This window comes from Myxine glutinosa, chromosome 11, assembly GCF_964187855.1.
Source record: "Myxine glutinosa chromosome 11, kmMyxGlut1.1, whole genome shotgun sequence".
Classification (NCBI taxonomy): domain Eukaryota; kingdom Metazoa; phylum Chordata; class Myxini; order Myxiniformes; family Myxinidae; genus Myxine; species Myxine glutinosa.
In genome coordinates this window covers 27,251,162-27,273,985 of record NC_136271.1, presented here as the reverse complement: position 1 = coordinate 27,273,985, position 22,824 = coordinate 27,251,162, and positions in this window count along the sequence as shown.

The following is a 22,824-nucleotide window of genomic DNA, read 5'->3' as shown; positions in this document are numbered from 1 at the left end:
GTATTCAGACCCTTAACTCAGTACATAGTTGAAGCACCTTTGGCAGCGATTACAGCCTCGAGTCTTCTTGGTTATGACGCGACAAGCTTTGCACACCTGGATTTGGGGATTTTCTGCCATTATTCTCTGCAGATCCTCTCAATCTCTGTCAGGATGGATGGGGAACGTTGGTGGACAGCCATTTTCAGGTCTTTCCAGAGATGTTCGATTGGGTTCAAGTCAGGGCTCTGGCTGGGCCACTCAAGGACTTTCACAGAGTTGTCCAAAGCCATTCCTGCATTGTCTTGGCTGTGTGCTTAGGGTCATTGTCCTGTTGGAAGGTAAACCTTCGGCCCAGTCTGAGGTCCTGAGCGCTCTGTTTCAGGTTTTCATTAAGGATATCTCTGTACTTTGTTCCGTTCATTGTTCCCTCAACAATGACCAGTCTCCCAGTCCCTGATGCCGAAAAACACTCCCACAGCATGATGCTGCCACCACCATGCTTCACCATTGGGATGGTATTGGGCAGGTGATGAGCGGTGCCTGGTTTCCTCCAGACATGACGCCGATAATTGAGGCCAAATAGTTCTATCTTGGTTTCATCAGACCACAGAATCTTGTTTCTCACAGTCTGAGAGTACTTTAGGTGCTTTTTTGCAAACTCCAAGCGGGCTTTCATGTGTCTTTCACTGAGGAGAGGCTTCCGTCTGGCCACTCTGCCATAAAGCCCAGATCGGTGGAGTGTTGCAGTGATATTTGTCCTTCTGGAAGTTTCTCCCATCTCAACACAGGATCTCTGGAGCTCAGCCAGAGTGACCATCGGGTTCTTGGTCACCTCTCTTACCAAGGCCCTCTGCCCAGATTGCTCAGTTTGGCCAGGCGGCCAGCTCTATAAAGAGTCCTGGTTGTTCCAAACTTCTTCCATTTAAGAGGTATGGAGGCCACTGTGCTCTTGGGAACCTTCAATGCAGCAGAATTTTTTTGTAGGCTTCCCCAAATCTGTGCCTCGACACAATCCTGTCTCTGAGCTCTGCAGGCAGTTCCTTCGATCTCATGGCTTGGTTTTTGCTCTGATATGCATTGTCAGCTGTGGGACCTTATATAGACAGGTGTGTGCCTTTCCAAATCATGTCCAATCAATTGAATTTACCACAGGTGGACTCCAATCAAGGTGTAGAATCATCTCAAAGATGATCAAGAGAAATGGGAGGCACCTGAGCTAAATTTCAAGTATCATAGCAAAGGGTATGAATACTTATGTCAATGTGACATTTCAGTTTTTTTCTTTTTAATAAATTTGCAAAACTTTCTAAAATCCTGTTTTCTCTTTGTCATTATGGGGTATTGAGTGTAGATTGATGAGGGAAAAAATGAATTTAAACGATTTCAGCATAAGGCTGCAACATAACAAAACTGTGAAAAAGTTAAGGGTCTGAATACTTTCTGAATGCACTCTACATAAGCACACACACGTATATAAATATACATACACATATATATATATATATATATATATATACATATACACACATATATATATATATATATATATATATATATATATATATATACATATACACACATATATATATATACATATATATATACATATATATATATATACATATATATATATATACATATATATATATATACATATATATATATATACATATATATATATATACATATATGTATATATATATATATATATATATATATATATATATATATATATATATATATATATATATATATATTGTTACGGACGCGGTTAAAGATGTTATATTTGTCGAGCGGAGGCTCCGCGACCGAACAGTTATTCCCCGACTCTAAAACCCGATTTACCCCAAACCTTGGCCGGATCGCGCCACCGCTATTCATTCGGGAAAACTCTAAAGCGACCAAATGCAAAGAGGAAAAGGAATAAGACGAGAAAAGGGTTGAAAATACTACTAAATTTATTTACTATTTACAGGCTCAAAATAACCAAGGAAGAAGGAAAGATAAGAAAATAATTTACAGAAGATATTAGAGACACAGTGCAACGCTAGCTTACCTACAGTCTTAATTAACCCAGGGACAGAACAAACAAGGACAGACTCACGTGGGGAATGATGATAGGACTGGCAGGAGGTGAATGGCTGGAGGGAGAGGAAGGTCCACGGGTACGGCAGCACAATCGGCGCGTTTAGCAGCCGTCGTTCTTTCGCGGCCCTGCTCAAGAACTGCCGTCAAGGCCCCAAGCTGCTGTGGCTGCTGCTGTGGCTCGAGCTGCTGTAAATGCAGTTTCGGTGGCTCGAGCTGCAGCTCAACTCTGGACTTCTCTCGGACTCAACTCAAAGTGCCTCTCTTGGACTCAACTCAAAGCGCATCTCTTGGACCCAACTGCTTGGACTCCCTCTCGTCTCAACGGCTTGGACTCCCTCTCGTCTGCACTTGGGAACGCCCCGCTGGCGGGTTATATAGGCCCCGCCCCTCAACCTTGTCGAACCTCCCCCAAACGTTCTCTCTCCGCCCTCTCAAGCCAAACCCCTGGCTCATGGTTGGTCGAGTGGGGCTGGCTCACTCCTCCCCTCTATGACGAGGTGGAGACACGCCTTTCTTCTCCGACCCTGCCTCGTGGTCAATGGCGGCAATTGGAGGGGAGGTAATTGCCAATCGACGAAAGGGGGAATGGAGGTTTTTGGGAATGGGAATGAAAGGAATCTACCTCTTTCACTTGGTGCAATGGAGTACTTCAATTAATGGGAGACACAGCCTTACCCTAAAACACAGAATAAGATATAACTATCGAACAGGGGTATTCTATGATTGGCTGACGTGTATGCTTTTGGACTAATTATGGGACGCCCTTTTGACCTTTACACAACTCCGGAGGCAGGAGGCGCAGAATAAACAATAATAATAATAAAGCACACAATAAAAAAAATACAGTCCTCATATCCGCAACAATATATATATCTATATATCTATATATCTATATATATATATATATATATATATATATATACACAGTCACGTGAAAAAGTAAGTACACCCCATGTAAAGTTTTGACTTTTTCAACATATTTCAACATACAGCTATTTGATCTTCATTTCAACAATATTGATCGATAAAGGTGATATAATATAACAAATATCATGAAACATTTACATTTTGTAGTGCATTGTATAATTTAAATAAACATAAATGCAAATTTCGCATGTGGAAAAAGTAAGTACACCCTTGGCTCTGATAGGTGGTATTGCCCCCTTTGGCAGAAACAACCTCAAGTAGGCGTTTCTCATAACTGTCTACCAGTCTCTGACATCGACTGGGAGAATTTTTTGCCCACTCCTCCATGCAGAATTCTTTCAGCTGTGCGATGTTTGAGGGGTTTCTTGCATGCACAGCTCGTTTCAAATCCCCCACAACATCTCGATGGGATTTAGATCCGGGCTTTGACTTGGCCATTCCAGAACCCTCCATTTCTTTCTTTTCAGCCATTCCTTGGTGGATTTACTGCTATGTTTAGGGTCATTGTGATGTTGCAAGGTTCACCTTCGGTTGAGCTTCAACTTTCCGACAGATGGCCTCACATTATCCTCAAGCACCCTCTGGTACAATGAAGAATTCATAGTGGATTATATGATGGTGAGCTGCCCAGGCCCTGATGCAGCAAAGCTGCCCCAAACCATCATATTTCCACCACCATGCTTTACAGTTGGTATCAGATTCTTGTGGTCAAATGCTGTCTTTGGTTTTCGCCAAACATGTCTTCTGGTACTGTGGCCAAATAGCTCTACCTTTGACTCATCTGTCCAGATCACATTGTTCCAGAAGTGCTGGTCATTGCCTGGGTGTTCATTGGCAAACTTTAGTCTTGCCCTGATGTTCTTTCTGGACAGCAAAGGTTTCCTCCTGGCACACCTCCCATGCAGATCAAATTTGTGCAGCCTCTTTCTAATGGTAGACTCGTGCACTTTGACATCAACAGTGGCAAGAGCTACCTGTAAGTGCCGTGATGACATTCTGGGGTTCTTAGAGACTTAATTCAGCATCTTGCGGTCTGCTCTCGGGCTGAACTTGCTGGGGCGGCCTGGCCTCAACAAGTTGACAGTTGTTTGGAATCTTCTCCACTTGTAGATGATCTTCCGGACAGTCGAATGATTGATTTCAAATTGTTTGGAGATCTTTTTAAATCCCTTCCCAGACTCGTAGGCATCTGTAACCTTCTTTCTGAAGGCCTCAGAGAGCTCTTTTGATCTCGACATCGTGATGCCGCACACTTAAACAACAGAGCAAACCAAACTAAATGTCTGAGGTTTAAATAAGACAGGTTTCTCCAAGATCCTCTCTGACGATTTTCTAATCATTTGCACCTGAGCTGGTGCACCTGATTCTAATTTTAGGTATTTGAAGTAGTGATAAATGTCGGGGTGTACTTACTTTTTCCACATGCGAAATTTGCATTTATGTTTATTTAAATTATACAATGGACTACAAAATGTAAATGTTTCATGATATTTGTTATATTATATCACCTTTATCGATCAATATTGTTGAAATGAAGATCAAATAGCTGTATGTTGAAATATGTTGAAAAAGTCAAAACTTTACATGGGGTGTACATACTTTTTCACGTGACTGTACATGATCGAGGGTCATGGGAGAGGTCGAGCAGAATGGAAGATTTTTAAAAAGGAAAGGTGGAAACAGCAACACCTGACTCGAAGTGAGAGTAAGATCAAAGGAAGGGGATGAAGGACACATGGTGAACAAACAGCACACAAGCTGAATGAAAGACGAAGGGGATGGTTTGGATGGAACAGAAAAGGAACAAACATTTCTATCGACGTTAAAGGTCTCATAGTATCCTTCATGAAAAGGGGGTGATGTATCACTGGAACGCTGAATAAATTACAAATTCCTGCACCTTAGTCGAACATCAAGCAGAGTCAGCAGGTTCGTGAAAGACTTGAGCCAAAAACTTTCCCTGTCTGACTCCCAACCAAGAATGTGGGTCCATAATATGAATAGCAGAAATGAAATATGTATGCTCGTCATTCCTGAATGGATACATAATCTCCCCAGAGAGATAATCTTTATATTGCATTACAATGGAATAATGAAGTTACTGTAAAAAAAACAATTAAAAAAACGTCTTCATTCACATGCATTTTGGCAACTTTCGACACAAAAAAAACTTTCCATACAAACTTTCTATACAAAATAAATAAATAAAGCATTTAACAACAGTTCTGGACACTTCTTCTTCTTCTGCCCTCTTGGCTTCATCAGCAGGACAAAAACGATTCTTTTAAAATACCCACACTAAATGTCACAAAGATCGATACAGCTGTTAAAAAGATTTGGGCAGATAAACAAAAAAAGTTTATGTACTCGGAGAGTATGTGAAATAGAGGATGGAGTTGAGGAGGGAGGAAAGGGGCAAAAAGTGAAACTATTGCAAGTAGTTAAAGTGCCCACGGAGCTTTGTTCTTACGAGAGCAAACTTATAGGCAAAGAAAGTAATTATCTCAATGTGTGATCCGCCATGCCATCAATAAGTCATTATTCACTTCACTTTCAAGGCCATCAGATGGTGGACGTTAAAAGATCCAACGATTTCTTTTGTGAAGAAAAGGTGGGCCACCATAAAAAAAAAGAGGGGCGGCCAGATGATGCAGATTGTGCTTTGATGAAGAAAGGAGCTCAGGATGATGATGGAAAGATTATTTTTCTGAAATACCTCGTCTTTGCTCTCGACTGCAGTCCAATCCGAAAGTGCGAAGTCAGATCTGAAACACATGTCGGTGGTAATTTCACCAGGAGAGGGCAACCTCGGAACGCTTCAAAGTTTAATTCTCGAATCGAGATCCAATAATTGCTAAAGCCGCTGTCACACCTTGACGTTTTAGCCAGCGTATGCCGACGTATGAAAAATTTGGCGAATACGCTGGCACACGTCGAATACGTTATGGGTAAGTTTTGTATACGTTAAGAGCACGCTGAAGCACGCTGGCATACGTCGTAGTACGCCGAGCTCTGCACAAAATTTGTCGACGTATGCCAGCGTATGACTCACACCAGCACTCAATTTTGATACGTCGGCATACGCTGGCTAAATCGTCAAGATGTGACAGGGGCTTTAGAGACTCCAACATTTTAAAAACTTCAACATTGAAGCATATGTAACTAGAACGGCACTCGGAAGAGAGCATACCTCCGCCTTGTGAACAGGTTATATTTTGTATCCCACTGATAGGCCGGATCTGGATTCTGACCTGAACCAAAATCTCATCGGCTTGTTCTTGTCACTGAACCAACTCATCCACCAAGTTTATTCATAACACGTCCATAACTTATTTTTAAATATCATGTTATATATCGCCTTTCACTCTATCTCTCAATGGTGAAGAATCACTTAAAAATTAAATAATTCTCAAATCCGAATCCATATTCAGATCTTCACCAAAGTCAAATCGATTCTTCCTTGTAAGACACCCAACCGGTCCACCAGGTTTCGTCCAAATCCGTCCACAACTTATTTGAGATATCCTGCTATGTATCGCTTTTGGCCCTTTCTCCCAATGGTGAAGAATCACTTAAAACATTCTAATAGCCGGATCCGGATCTTCACCAAAAATCTAATCATTTCGTCCTTGTCACATACACTACGTCTCTGCCAAATTTCGTCCGAATCCGTCAACAATTTTTTGAGATATTTTGTTCGCAAACGGACAAACAAACGGACAGACGGGGGGTGAAAACATAACCTCCATCCGCCTTTGGTGGCAGGGGTAATTAGCAAGAAAATATTTCCTTCGTAATTATATATAAGATTTGTCCCATAAATGGTATTCGGTTGTTAAATGATGATGACCCTTTTACAGCTTAGCCCATAGGGCAATTCCGTCTCGGGCAGCGTTTGTCTGTCCGCATGTACAGTGCATTCAGAAAGTATTCAGACCCCTTCACTTTTTTCACATTTTGTTATGTTGCAGCCTTTTGCTCAAATCGTTTAAATTCATTTTTTCCCTCATCAATCTACACTCAATACCCCATAATGACAAAAAGAAACAGGATTTTAGAAAGTTTTGCAAATTTATTAAAAAGAAAAAACTGAAATATCACATTTACATAAGTATTCATACCCTTTGCTATGACACTTGAAATTTAACTCAGGTGCCTCCCATTTCTCTTGATCATCTTTGAGATGTTTCTACACCTTGATTGGAGTCCACCTGTGGTAAATTCCATTGATTGGACATGATTTGGAAAGGCACACACCTGTCTATATAAGGTCTCACAGCTGACACTGCATATCAGAGCAAAAACCAAGCCATGAGGTCGAAGGAACTGCCTGCAGAGCTCAGAGACAGGATTGTGTCGAGGCACAGATCTGGGGAAGCCTACAAAAAAATTCTGCTGCATTGAAGGTTCCCAAGAGCACAGTGGCCTCCATAATTCTTAAATGGAAGAAGTTTGGAACAACCAGGACTTCCTAGAGCTGGCCGCCCGGCCAAACTGAGGAATCGGGGGAGAAGGGCCTTGGTAAGAGAGGTGACCAAGAACCCGATTGTCACTCTGGCTGAGCTCCAGAGATCCTGTGTGGAGATGGGAGAAACTTCCAGAAGGACAACCATCACTGCAACACTCCACCGATCTGGGCTTTATGGCAGAGTGGCCAGACGGGAGCCAAACAGTTCAATCTTGGTTTCATCAGACCACAGAATCTTGTTTCTCACAATCTGAGAGTCCTTTAGGTGCTTTTTTGCAAACTCCAAGCGGGCTTTCATGTGTCTTTCACTGAGGAGAGGCTTCCGTCTGGCCACTCTGCCATAAAGCCCAGATCGGTGGCGTGTTGCAGTGATGAAAAACCGATGAAAAAGTGATGAAGTGATGGTTGTCCAATAAATTTAAAACTGATGAGACTAATCGTTGACCCTGTTTAATTATGACGTCATAATTAATGCACCAATGATGTCATTAACAACTCTTATTCCCCAAGAGGAGTTCTTTGCAATGAGCCACGTTTCAATTTTTTCCATGGAGCGGTTTCGGATATAGAGATGCAACGTTTTTCGGTTTTTCCAAGATGGCGCCTGTACTACGTATCCTATGATGTTATAATTGTCATTAAAATATTCTACAGGAGGACACGTTCCTATTAGTGGGGCGGCTTAGCCCAAATATTCAAAAGAATTGTGCATTTTGTGATACAAGCACCAAATTTGGCACAAATGTACATTAATATGTTGCGAACATTTTCAGATATTGGGCCACTTGAAATTCCGTAATTTTTTTTTTCAAATTTTTTCAAATTTCGTAATTTCAAATTTTTCGGGTGACACCGTCACAATTTCGGTCTTCGAGGCCGGCCGATAGGCAAAGTGTGACCGGAAGGGACGAGGTTCTCCTGACCACGTGGCCCTCGATCTGGGAAGCGAGAGGCGTTCCATTAGTGGACGCGCCCCTCATGCCCGACTTTTGGGCGGCCCCGGCAGGCCGTTTGTTTTGACGTTCCGTGACAGGCCCCGCACCCCCACCTCCGGGCCGACCGGAAGCTTGTGCTGAGTACATCATACCTGAACAACTCAGTGAGGCAGAACACAGCAGTGCACACCAGGGTGACCCCTTCAGTGCATAAACCAATTAACCTGTCCACTGCAGGGCATATAGAAATGAAGTTATTTTCTGCATATAATAATAATATAAGTTCAGTTCTATATAACAATTTCTGTTATCACCACTACCACTACAACTACCACTACTACAAGCTTTGTCTGGAATTTTGTGGACTAACAGACAAACAGACATACAGACAAGCTGGGATCAAAACATTACCTCCTTCCACCATTGAGTGTAGAGGTAAACATCATGGAAATTATATCATGCCCTAGATTTAATTCATGCTTACCCGTGTATTTGCTTCACTGGTTCACAAGGTCTTTTGCATACATGTAATTCAGACTCTCGTCTTCATTGCTGACCACACAATGTTCGCAACATATTTATGTACATTTGTGCCAAATTTGGTGCTTGTATCACAAAATGCACAATTCTTTTGAATATTTGGGCTAAGCCGCCCCACTATATCGGCCGGCCTCGAAGACTGAAATTGTGACGGTGTCACCCGAAAAATTTGAAATTACGAAATTTGAAAAAATTTGAAAAAAAAATTACGGAATTTCAAGTGGCCCAATATCTGAAAATGTTCGCAACATATTAATGTACATTTGTGCCAAATTTGGTGCTTGTATCACAAAATGCACAACAGGTTTGCTATGCTGCTACACTAATGGTGAAAGTTTAGTGTCCATCAGACCAACAGTTACAGAGAAAAAAAATCATATTGATCGGATCAAGTGTTTTACTTGAATTTTCACGTCATAACAAAGGCACCGATGACATCATAATCAACATATCTGATTCCCGATGGGGAGTACTTGACAATAAGCCACGTTTCAATTTTTTCCATGGAGCGGGGTCGGAGATACAGAGGGGAAAAGTTTTTCGGTTTTTGCAAGATGGCGCCTTTACCACTGAACTATGACGTCATAATTATCATTAAAATATTCTACAGGAGGACTCCAATGGTGAAAACTTCGTGTCAATCGGTCCAAGAATTGCAGGGAAAGAAATTCATACTGATCGAATCAAGCGTTGTACTTGCCGAATTATGACGTCATTATTATGGTACTGATGACATCATCATTAACATATCTTATTCCCCAAGGGGAGTGCTTGACTGAGCCATATTTCATTTTTTCCCATGGAGTGGTTTCGGAGATATGGAGATGCAACCTTTTTCGATTTTCCAAGATGGCGCCTGTACCACGTGACCAATGACATCATAATTATCATTAGAACAATTCTACAGGAGGAGCCGCTCATATTCTGAAAATTTCGTGTTCATCGGAATAACAGTTGCAGAGGAAATGTTTTTTTTCATACTGATCAGATCAAGCGTTATACTTGTCGAATTATGACGTCATAATGGATGCACTTATGGCATCATCATTAACATATCATATTCCCCATGGGGTGTACTTGACAATGAGCCATGTTTAAATTTTTTCCATTAAGCGGTTTGGGAGATATAGAGGTGTAACGTTTTTCCAAGATGGCGTCCGTACCACGTGACCTATGACGTCATAATTATCAGCAAAAATATCTACAGGGAGCGGCGCTCCTACGGTAAAAATTTATTGTCAATCGGACAGACACGGGACACGTACGGCACACGGCACATGTGTGGCACATGGCACACGTCCGCAACTGATTGCTTAACCGTGCTTTTCGCTTCGCGAGCGCAGGGTAACAACTTAAAAGCTAAATTAACTTACTGTCTGTTCTAATTTGCAAGGATATTAGATGGTGGTTGTCTCCAACATCCACAACTCATCACTATTGCTAAGCGGTAGCACACATATCTAAGTTCTCATGTCTCAGTTTGATGTATTGAATCAGAATCCAAATTGTCATCCTGTTGCTTTGCAGTTCCATTATAGTATAGTCATTAGTGGGAACTTTAAAGGGGATGTTAAACCCGTTGACTGATCTACTCGCACTCACTTATTGACATGAACATCTCATGATATGGTTTCAAAAGAGTAGACCATAACCCTAACACTGGTACCCTAAAAAAGCTTCAAATTTCAACCTCCTGCTCAGCAGCATTACTATTCTCTGGTGGTGCTAGTCTGTTCCATCAGGATGCGTGAGTAATGCCAAGAGAAGGGTTTCTGTGGTTGGCAACTCATGCAAAGAAGATTGAGTACCCTTCTGATGGAAAGATGCTCACTCATCATTATTTTTTTTATGGAGTGCCAACAACATTTGGTTGGTAGGCTATGTGTGTCTCTAATATAGTTCATGCTGGTATGTCCCTAATATTATCAGCATATGGACATGACTGGACCAAGATGATCGAAATTACATTTGCGAGTTACGTAAGTCTTCATATGCAATGCCAGTTCAATCGATGCGAGTTTGGTAATTAGAGTGAAAATTGTGTTTTCGATTTCCAATGTAGTCTAAAACTTTAGCACGGATGCTTTAGATCCCCCTGATTCTCCCCATCCCTCCCGCCATGATCCACCTTGCCACCTTCGCAATGCTCCGGCATCGTCTCACGACACCATGTGCATCTCGGCGTGTTTGAGAGAGATTACATACGTTCTGGTGGGAAATATTAAACAGGAATTGAGGGAAGAGATCCTCACTTTCAGTCTATTGTAAATGAACAAACGAGGAGTAGACGTTTCAGTTAGAGTACAGGCTCGAATTAAGGCACAGGGAGGCTCCAACGATATTCAATAGTTGTATACATACTAAGGCTCGTTATGCAATGTTAAAAAAAACGAGTGTTCATGAACTTCATTCAGTAACATGGTATATTTCTTAAGTCGCTCTTTGGTCGAAGGGGTGGGATCATTATATTCTCGCAGAGCATCTAATGTATAAAAGGAGCTGCTTTTGGTGTGCCTACGTTCATGCGTCCGGCCGTCGAAGGGTCTTATATTCTTGTTGTATGTAAATTTTAATCATATTCAACAAAAATGTATAATTCCAGGGCTGATTATAAATAACAGACATGCAACAAGAAAAATAAAATGTATCATCAAAGAGTGTGTAAACCTTGTGAATTTGACAGGAATTTCTGTTTTATGCAATCATGACCTTTTTTTGGATACAAAGTTGATGCTCGTAGAGACATGAAGACGTACAACAACGAATGACAGAACAGAACATAGTGAGAAGTGGGCAAACACACATACAAACATACATACACACATTCACATACACACACATAAATACACACACACACACACACCTGCATACAGGGGCCTGCACATATTTAATTTCAGTGTACACCTGCAAGCCCACCAGATGAAGGGGCCTGCCCTATTTGAGTTCATTGTAGACCTGCAAGCCCACCAGATGAAGGGGCCTGCCCTATTTGAGTTCATTGTAGACCTGCAAGCCCACCAGATGAAGGGGCCTGCCCTATTTGAGTTCATTGTAGACCTGCAAGCCCACCAGATGAAGGGGCCTGCCCTATTCGAGTTCATTGTAGACCTGCAAGCCCACCAGATGAAGGGGCCTGCCCTATTTGAGTTCATTGTTGACCTGCAACTCCACCAGATGAAGGGGGCTGCCCTATTTGAGTTCATTGTAGACCTGCAAGCCCACCAGATGAAGGGGCCTGCCCTATTTGAGTTCATTGTAGACCTGCAAGCCCACCAGATGAAGGAGCCTGCCCTATTTGAGTTCATTGTAGACCTGCAAGCCCACCAGATGAAGGGGCCTGCCCTATTTGAGTTCATTGTTGACCTGCAACTCCACCAGATGAAGGGGGCTGCCCTATTTGAGTTCATTGTAGACCTGCAACTCCACCAGATGAAGGGGGTTGCCCGTATTTTAGTTCATTGTAGACCTGCAAGCCCACCAGACCAAGGGGCTGCCCTATTTGAGTCTAGTAAGGACCTGCAAACCCACCAGACGAAGGGGCCTGCCCATATTTAAGTTCAGTGTACACCTGCAAGCCCACCAGAAAAAGGGGCCTGCCCTATTTGAGTTCATTGTAGACCTGCAACTCCACCAGATGAAGGGGGCTGCCCTATTTTTTTTTTTTTTTTTTTTTTTTTTTTTTTTGTATACAAGATCGAGGCTCGTGAAAGAGCGAACATTAATCACACAGAAAGACAAACCGACACATAAAACATATAACATCGGGAGCGGTAGACAAGATGGGGAGAAAGGGGGAAGGACACAAACACAACATTTGAGAGCAGGGACCGAGAGACATGGAGACATCGAGAGATCTGAGAGAGGGCGAGGGCTTTGGGGGGGGGGGGGCATGGGAAGGGGGCGGTGGGAGAGGTATAAAACATATGGACACTGCCAGGACTTCCAGGAAAGAAGTTGGAATTTCAAACAAGGTGGATCTGGGGTGAATTAGCGGGGGTAGAAAAGATCAAGGTTTTGGATGGGGGAAGATAAGAGATGGTGGTGAACAGCTGTTTTAAAGACCTGGAGGGAGGAGTGGGATTGAAGGGAGTGAGGGAGTTTGTTCCAGAGGCGGGAGAAAAGAGGAATGAAAGAGTGAAGGTGAGCAGAGAGCCGAGATTTCGGCAGTTTAACCATCAGAGGGTTGCTGGCAGATCTTGTGCGACCTGTAGGAATATTTGGGGGACAGAGCACAGAGAGAGCTGGGGGTGCAAGGCCGGAGAGGAGTCGGTAGAAGACAGAAAGACCACCTACCTGCCTGCGGTGAGTGAGTGAAAGGCCCTCAGAGATAGCTTCATCGCGGGAGATTCCAATAATTCTGAAAGCTTTGGTTTCAACAGCGTGAAGCCGAGCTAGGTGTGAGGCAGGAGCACCGGCCCATAGGGGAGAACAGTATTCCATTGAGCTGCGGATGAAAGCCTTGTATGTGGTGAGGAGCTCAGGTGTGCCGAGGAAGGACTTCGCACGACGGAGGATGCCCAGTCGGCGACTGGCTTTGGAGGCCAGCTTGGAAATGTGGTTTTCCCAAGAAAGATCATGGCAGATAGTGAGACCCAAAATCTTGAGCGACAGAACTTCTTGGAGAGGATTGTTGAGAAAGTAGATGGGAGGGTTGTCCAGTCGATCTTTTCGGAGAGACATAGTAAGAGTGTGAGATTTGTCAGGATTGAAAGACATGTTCCACTTGTTTGACCAGTCTGTGATTTTGTCCAGGTCTTCAGAGAGTGAGGAGGCAGCAGACTGCCGATCTGAGGGAAGAGGAATGGAGTGGCAGAGAGTGGAGTCATCAGCAAAGAGATAGAGAGGATTTTCGAGAGAGTCAGAGAGATCATTGATGAAGACCAGAAAAAGCACGGGGCCCAGAACACTGCCTTGGGGAACTCCAGCCTGAACAGGAAGAGGAGATGAGAGAAACCCATTCAGGGCCACACGTTGACGACGACTAGAGAGGAAGTCCGCCAGCCATGCGTGGAGATTTCCATGGATACCAAAGGAGGAGAGTTTGGTGAGCAGAGCGGGGTGCCAGACCGTGTCGAAGGCACGTGATATGTCGAGGGAGACAGCTCTAATTTCCTGTTTGGCATTGAGGACCTCCATCCATTGTTGAGACAGCAGAAGCAGCATGTCCAGAGTAGAGTGACCTGGTCTGAAACCAAATTGATGATCAGAGATCAAGCCATTGAAGAAGAGGAAAGATTTCATTTCCGAAGCAATGATGGATTCCATGACTTTGCTGATAATTGGGAGAAGGCTGATTGGTCTGTAGTTGCTAGGATCTGTTTTTGCACCTTTTTTGTGCAAAGCGGTGATGTTGGCCGATTTCCAAGCAGATGGCAGTTGACCTTGAGCAAAAGAGAGGGTGAAGAGAACAGAGAGAGGGTGAGATAGAGCAGCAGAGCAGGATTTTAGGACCCGTGGGCTGATGCCGTCGGGTCCAGTTGCAGAATCAGAGTCGAGGGTTGACAGAAACTTTTCCACCTTGTCAGGAGGAAAGGACACGGAGTCCAGGAGCAGCAGGGTACGACTGGGTATGGTGGGTACAGAGATGGATGGGTTTGGGACACAAGATTTAGAGGCAAACACAGAGTTGAGGCATTCAGCTTTTTCACGTGCGGAGTCAGCTGTGTAGCCGTTTGAGGTAAGGGAGGGGATGGAGGGGGAACAAACACCAGAAACGGATTTGACCAGACGCCACCAGGATTTGGAAGAGGGAGACAGATATTTGAGTTCGTTGTAGACCTGAAACTCCACCAGATGAAGGGGGCTGCCCTATTTGAGTTCGTTGAACACCTGAAATTTCACCAGATGAAGGGGGCTGCCCTATTTTTTTTTTATTTCGTGAAATCTCGTGAAAGAGCTATCATTAATCACACAAAAGGTCAAACCGACACATAAAACACAAAATAAGGGGAACAGTAGACAAGATGGGGAGAGAGGGAGAAGGACACAAACACAACATTAGAGAGCATGGATATTGAGAGAGCTGTGGGAGGGAGAGGGCTTGGGGGGAGGTGGGAGAGGTATAAAACATATGGACGCTGCAAGTACTTCCAGGAAAGAAGTCGGTATTTCAAAAAAGTGGATCTGGGGTGAATTAATGGGGGTAGAAAAGATCAAGGTTTTGTATGGGGGAAGATAAGAGATGGTGGCGAACAGCTGTTTTAAAGACCTGGAGGGAGGAGTGGGATTGAAGGGAGTGTGGGAGTTTGTTCCAGAGGTGGGATAACAGAGGAATGAAAGGGCGAAGGTGAGCAGAGAGTCTTGATTTTGGCAGTTTAACCAGAAGAGGGTTGCTGGCAGATCTTGTGCGACCTGTAGGAATATTTGGGGGACAGAGCACAGAGAGAGCTGGGGGAGCAAGGCCGGACAGGAGTCGGTAGAAGACAGAAAGACCACCAACCTGACACACAGACATGCGGTGAGTGAGTGAAAGGCCCTTGGAGTTATCTTCATCGTGGGAGATTCCAATGATTCTGAACGCTTTGGTTTCAACAGCGTGAAGACGAGCTCGGTGTGAGGCAGGAGCACCGGCCCAGAGGGGAGAGCAGTATTCCATTGAGCTGCGGATGAAAGCCTTGTATGTGGTGAGGAGCTCAGGTGTGCCAAGGAAGGACTTCGCACGACGGAGGATGCCCAGTCGGCGACTGGCTTTGGAGGCCAGCTTGGAAATGTGGTTTTCCCAGGAAAGATCATGGCAGATAGTGAGACCCAAAAGCTTGAGGGACAGAACAGTGTGGAGCTGCAACCCCACCAGATGAAGGGGGCTGCCCTATTTGAGTGATTTAAAAAAAATAATCAACAGAGGTCATTTGTTGGGTCGCCTTTAAGCAGTGGGACATTTGTATTGATCTAAAGTCGAAAGAATATCCAGAAGAACTTAAAAACAACATGTTTGAATGCAATTATTGTACATACATGTTGAAATCTCATGGCACACAATAATAAAATGCACAAATCATCGGTGGCAGTTCAATTTGGTTAAATCTCCACTTTTCCCAGGATAAGAACTTACAAGTTTGAGGTGAAACTTCAGAAATGGATACCATGAATAAATATATCACAATTGGTAAATCATTAATGATGCCATGTGTGTACAGTTTTTATTTGAGTATTTTTCTGGAAGGAAGCGGAATTTTCTATGAATTTGAAATATTTTCATCAATAATTAAATGATCGTGCTGCATATTTTATTGCAACAAAATCAATATTCACATATCAGGGAGCATGTGCCTTATATTTCAAATTCTGCAATGAATAAATAATGCGGCAAAATTTTAAAGCTACAATTATGACATGAATTATTTGAGAAAATTAAGAGCTTTATGCGAGAAAACTTTCAAACGATTCCTTTGAAAAGACAAGTGCACGTGCACACAAACACACACATACCTCAGTCTCACACACAAACACACAGACACGCATTCACAAACACACACACACACAAACACACACACATAGTTATACACACACACATACCCTCAGTCTCACAAACACAAACACACAAGGTCGCACACACACATACGCTCACAAACACACACATTTACACACACACACACAAACACACACACACACACAGACATGCATTCACAAACACACACACACAGTCTCACACACACACACACACACAGTTATACACACACACATACCCTCAGTCTCACACACACAGTCACACACATACACTCAAAAACACACACAGTCACACACACACACTCACACATACAGACATGCATTCACAAACACATACACACACACACACACAGTTCTACACACACACATACCCTCAGTCTAACACACACAAACACACACAGTCACACACACACACACACACACACACACACACACACATCCCCTCAGTCTCTCACACACAAACACACACAGTCACAAACACACTCGCAAACACTCATATATACACACACACACACACACACACAGACATGCATTCACAAACACACACACACAGTCTCACACACACACACACACACACACAGTTATACACACACACATACCCTCAGTCTCACACACACAGTCACACACATACACTCAAAAACACACACAGTCACACACACACACATACACTCACAAACACACACAGTCACACACACACACACACACACACACACACACACACACATATACAGACTTGGCATTTAATATGGAATATATTTTTTATTCTTGACTTGGGTTTACTTTCTGAACTCAGTATATCAATCTGGTGAGTTTCTTTTATGCTTCGGTGATTTCTTTGTCAAAAGAACCATGTCACTGATTGACTTTCGCAGCAAGAAGTCAATAACAGGATAATATCACAGGTGGCGTGACAAAATGTAAGGACAGGTACATTTGACGATTGGCTTCACAATCGGGTATATAAGGGTTGTTGCGTTCTGTGTTAGTGGAAAACAACTGCTGCACGTCTACAAAAGTTATTGCCGCTTCCTCTGGAGTTGGTCTGTCAACTCGACAATGCTGTTTGTCATGGAGTGGTGGCTTTACGAAATTCCCGCATGAAACAGCGTGCTATTGCTTGGCAGTATGGCATCACTCAAGGTCAGGTGTCAAAGATCCTGAAACGAAATGCTCAGTGGGGTGTCCCTACTCCAATACCGAGGCCAGGACGTCTCTGCAGAATCACAAGGAGAGATGATCGCCAGCTGCACCGGTTAGTCTGCAATGGCCGTACCAAGTCAGCTAATCGGCTGAGGGCTGAGTGACAGCAACTGACAAATGTGTCTGTATCCAGAAGGCTAATCAACCAACGACTAGTTCAAGCAGGCTATCGGGCCAGCCGTCCCCTGAGAAAGCCACGCCTGACCAGACAACACAGCCAGCGCCGATTGCAGTGGGCCAGAGAGCACCGTCAATGGCAGCCAGGACACTGGAATCACGTGACCTTCAGTGACGAGTCTAGATTTCTGGTCTATCGTCAAGATGGCCGCGTCCGAGTGCGCAGACAAGTGCATGAAGCCTACAACGAAGATTGTATAGTGCCAAGTGTCCAAGCTGGAGGTGGTGGGGTGACCGTTTGGGCTGCTTTTCATGCAGGGGGCAAAACTGACCTGGTTGTTCTGAATGGAAACCTGAACCAGTTCAAGTACAGGGCCATTCTGGAAGAAACATTGCTTCCATTTGCTCGTGCAGCCTTTCGAGGAAACTTTGTCTTCCAAGATGACAATGCACGGCCTCATCGTGCTCGCATGATCCAACACTTTCTTGTTGACCGTGGTGTCGAGCATATGGAGTGGCCTGCCATGTGCCCGGATATGAATCCGATAGAGAACTTGTGGGCAGAATTAACGCGTCAAATCGACAACTTCGTCCAGCAGCCGACCTCTGTGCGTGAATTGCAGCAGGCTATTGTCACTGTGCAGGCTATTGTGCGATTCCTGTCCAAACCTTGACAAATCTCGTGAACAGCATGCGTCGACGTGTACGTGCTCTCCTGAATGCTCATGGGGGTTACACGAAGTACTGAACTGTAATTTTACTGTCCGTAATCCCAGTCATAATTTAACTTTTGTTTTTGTTGAATTTTTTTTTGGCTAATGTGCAAAATAAAGAGATACTTCTGGAAAACGCACAGAACTTTAACACAGTACTGTCCGTGAATTGAGTTCGATATCAGTTCACATCACTTTCAAGGATCAATTTATTTGCTTCGAAATGTCAAATGTGGTTTTTGTTTCTTTTAAAGGTCACATTAACAAAATCTAGAATAATTTCAACATAATTCCAATGAACTTTTGGTTCTAAGTCATCTTGAAAAGTAAGTTCACCCCCACAAAAAAAATATTCCATATTAAATGCCAAGTCTGTATATTCACACACATACAGACATGCATTCACAAACACACACACACACACACACACACACACACACACACACACACACACACACACACACACACACACACACACACACACACACACACACATACGCAAATATATAGAGGGGATTTTCCAGAGTATCAGAGAGATCATTGATGAAGATCAGGAATAGGACTGGGCCCAGAACACTGTCTTGGGAAACTCCAGTTTTAGCAGGGAGAGGAGATGAAAGGATTCCGTTGAGTGCCACACATTGACTACAAGAGTAGAGGAAGTCAGTAAGCAAGATGTGGATGCCATAGGTAGAGAGTTTGGAGAGCAAGGCAGGATGCTAGAATGTATCAAAAGCACGTGATATGTCCAGAGAGACGGCCCCGATTTCATGTGTGATATTGAGGGCCTCCATCCATTGTTCGGTAAGTAGAAGCAGCATGTCCAGAGTAGAGCGACCTGGCTTGAATCTAAATTGATGATCAGAGATCAAGCCATTGGAGAAGAGGATGGATTTGATATCCGAAGCGATGATGGATTCCTTGACCTTGCTGCTTATTGGGAGCAGGCTGATTGGGCTGTAGCTGCAAGGATCTGTTTATGCACCTTTTTGTGTAAAGCGGTAATGTTTGCTGATTTCCAAGATGCTGGCAGATGACCTTGATCAAAAGAGAGGGTGAAAAGAACAGAGAGAGGGTGAGATAGAGTTGAAGAGCAGGATTTTAGAACCCGTGGGCCGATGCCGTCTGGTCCAGTTGCAGAATCAGAGTTGAGATTTGAAAGAACCTCTCCACCTTCTCATGTGCAAAAGACAAAGAGTCCAGGGACATTTGTGTATAACAGGGAAGGATGCATACTGAGAATGAAGGGTTGTGGACACAAGATTTGGAAGAAAACACAGAATTGAGGCATTCAGCCTTCTATTGAGCGGAGATGAATGTGGTGCCATTGGAAGATAGGGAAGGGATAGAAGGGCAGCATACTCCAGAGACAGACTTAATTTATTGGAATGCATTGAGATTGCATTCTGTCTGATTCACCTTCCAAGAAGAGAAGGCAAGTTGTTTCAGATCAACTGCGTCACCGTAGGATTCAATGTAATATAGGTGGGGATAAGGGTAGGGTAATTGAAGATGAGATGGAATGAATCTATGCATGAGGGAGACAGAGACAGAGAGACAGAGAGAGAGAGAGAGAGAGAGAGAGACAGAGAGGCAGAGAGAGACAGAGAGGCAGAGAGAGAGAGAGAGAGACAGAGAGAGAGAGAGAGATTTGAATTGAATTTTGAATCCCTTTTATTGTATTCAAGGACACAGGAAAAAAAAAAGGTGTGCAAGCAATCAGTTCCAAAGAAAAAAAATCAAATCAATCAGGGAATTATAAAGTAATTATCACTTTTGAATCATCGACTGAACACAAAACATTGCCAACACACCACTTTCTCTCAAAAAGTTGGACGTTTCCATTACTGACAAAGAAATTAAATTCTAGCTTGAATCGTGTTGAGACAAACCCTTTAAAAATAGAAATAGCATCAGAGCCATAGCCGTTATCTATTTTAATTTTCCGAGATTTATATATTGCATATTTTGCAACAGCAACCAAAAAATTGAGAGGAACACCCACGTCTCTACATGTGGGCCTGAAAGACACACCAAATATAAACATATGCATATTGAAAGGGAAGGACAGTTGGTGAAAAAGATATTCAAGGAAAAGAAAAAGCGATGTCAGTCTACGACACTGTACATAAGCATGAAACAAATCCTCTTTCTGATCACAGAACGGACAAGTTTCCGGCAGTGAGCTGTTAATACGGTGAACAAAAATATTGGAGGGAAGCGCCCAGTGTGCTAACCTCCATTGTATATCTGCTAACACACCATGTATTGGTAAGGTGTACATGTGAGGCCAAAGGGGAGTAGAGAGAGACCCCGACCCTAACCACTCTGACCACAAAGCTACTCGTGTCGAGAGAGATCACGGATTCCAATCTTAGTGACAAGATGCAAAGGGGGGGTATGTTCAATCTCCGGCTGAAGAGAAGAAGAAAGGAGCACTTTGATTTCAGGGAAACCTAACCGAAAATCCTCAATGTTACCAACACCTTCCCAGCCGATGTTTAGCTGTCTAAATTCCTGAATGACTATACGTACAACTTGGCCTATAAGTCGGACAGATCGAGATCCAACTGAGGTCGCCACCAACCCAGCAGGTTTCCACTTAACTCCAGATGAATCTCTCAGATCACATACTTTGTTAATCCCTCCTTGGATAAATTTTTTTATCAGGGCATGGCTATGAGGGATACCAGGAAAAATTTTATTGAAGAAAAGGGGTTCTTGAAGGAACATTCGACAATTATAGCCCTCAAGCAAGCGGTGGACGTCAAACCTTCTCCAAGTATCCAATAAACTCTGATAGAATCTCGGAAGAGAGGCAAAATTTATATCCTCGAGGTCTATCAAAAGAAGCTGCCGATCATATCTCAGTCTACCAGCCTGTTGTAACAGAAAAAACGCAAAAGGCCGCCAGGGCAGCTGTTCAGCGAACAGTAGTCTCTGCAGAGACTGCAGCCGAAAAGCCACAACCCGGCCAGAGATATCAACAATGCCCTGGCCACCTTCCTTCCGGGGGTAATACATTCGGGGGTAATACCTTCCGGGGGTAATACACGGGGGTAATACATGAAGTCTCAGGCTTCAGCCAATGGTAACCACTCCAAAAGAAGTTTACCAGCATTCGCTGAGTAGCCATAATTAGTTGGTTTGATGGCTGTAAAGCAATAATTCTGTGCCATAATTTTGTTGCAACCAGATTATTTATGACAAGAGTACGACCTCGCTAGGAGATGGACCTCAGCAGTCCTTCCCATGCTTTCAATCTGTGCATAATTTTTTCCAGCACTCCTTCCCAATTTTTCATTTCTGTTTCACGATTACCAATATGCACTCCAAGATATTTAACCCCATCCGTTCTCCAGACCAGGTTGTGTGGGAGTGAGGGTGGTGATACACAAGAGAGATTGCCTTTGCCACACCATAATGCTGTACTTTTATTCCAATTGATCCCACCGGAAATCTCGCATACAACGTTGTAAAGCAGAGATATCATTGGAGCTTCTAATCAAAACACAGACATCATCAGCATAAGCCGTCTGCACAAATTCTGCTCCTTCTATACTTCTCATTCCCTGAGGTATTCGTTGTCCAATAGACCGAAGGAGTGGTTCAAGGGCGACTATATATAAAAACCCGGAGAGGGGGAAACCTTGGCGAATACCCCGTTGGAAAGGGAAGGGAGAACATAACCTATTGTTGATTTTTATCATACATTGAGTATTAGTATACAGGAGTTTCACATAAGAGATGAAAGTTTCACCAAACCCCATTCCTTTCAGGACAGAAAAAAGGTACTTGTGGTCAACACGATCAAAGGCCTTAGTTTGATCAAGAAACAGCAATCCAACATCATCACACAGGAAATGATTGCATGAAATAACATCTCTTACCAAAAAAATATTATCATAAATAGATTTTCCAGGCACACAATAGGTCTGGTCTGGGTGTACAACTGAACTAATCACAGTCTTCATACGATTAGCAAATACTTTAGAGAGAATTTTGTAATCAACACACAATAAGGAGACAGGTCGCCAGTTATCAACCAGTTGAAGATTCCCAGCTTTTGGTAGCAAACAAACGACCGCTCGTCTACAAGACATTGGAAGTTCTCCGACACGTATGCTTTCATCGAATACATCGAGTAAGTCAGGTCCCACAAGGGCCCAGAAGGTCTTGTAGAATTCTGCGGGCAGGCCATCTATTCCAGAAGCCTTCCCATCTTTCAGGCTCCGCACAGCTGCTTCAAGTTCATCAGCCGAAATTGGGGAATCGAGCATGCATCGCTCATCCTCCTCGACACTCGGAAGCCCAGCAGTTAACTCTTGTATCACCTCATTGTCCACGTTCTGAGGAGAATACAAGTTAGAATAGAAACCTTTCAGAGTACACCTGATCGCCTGCTGGG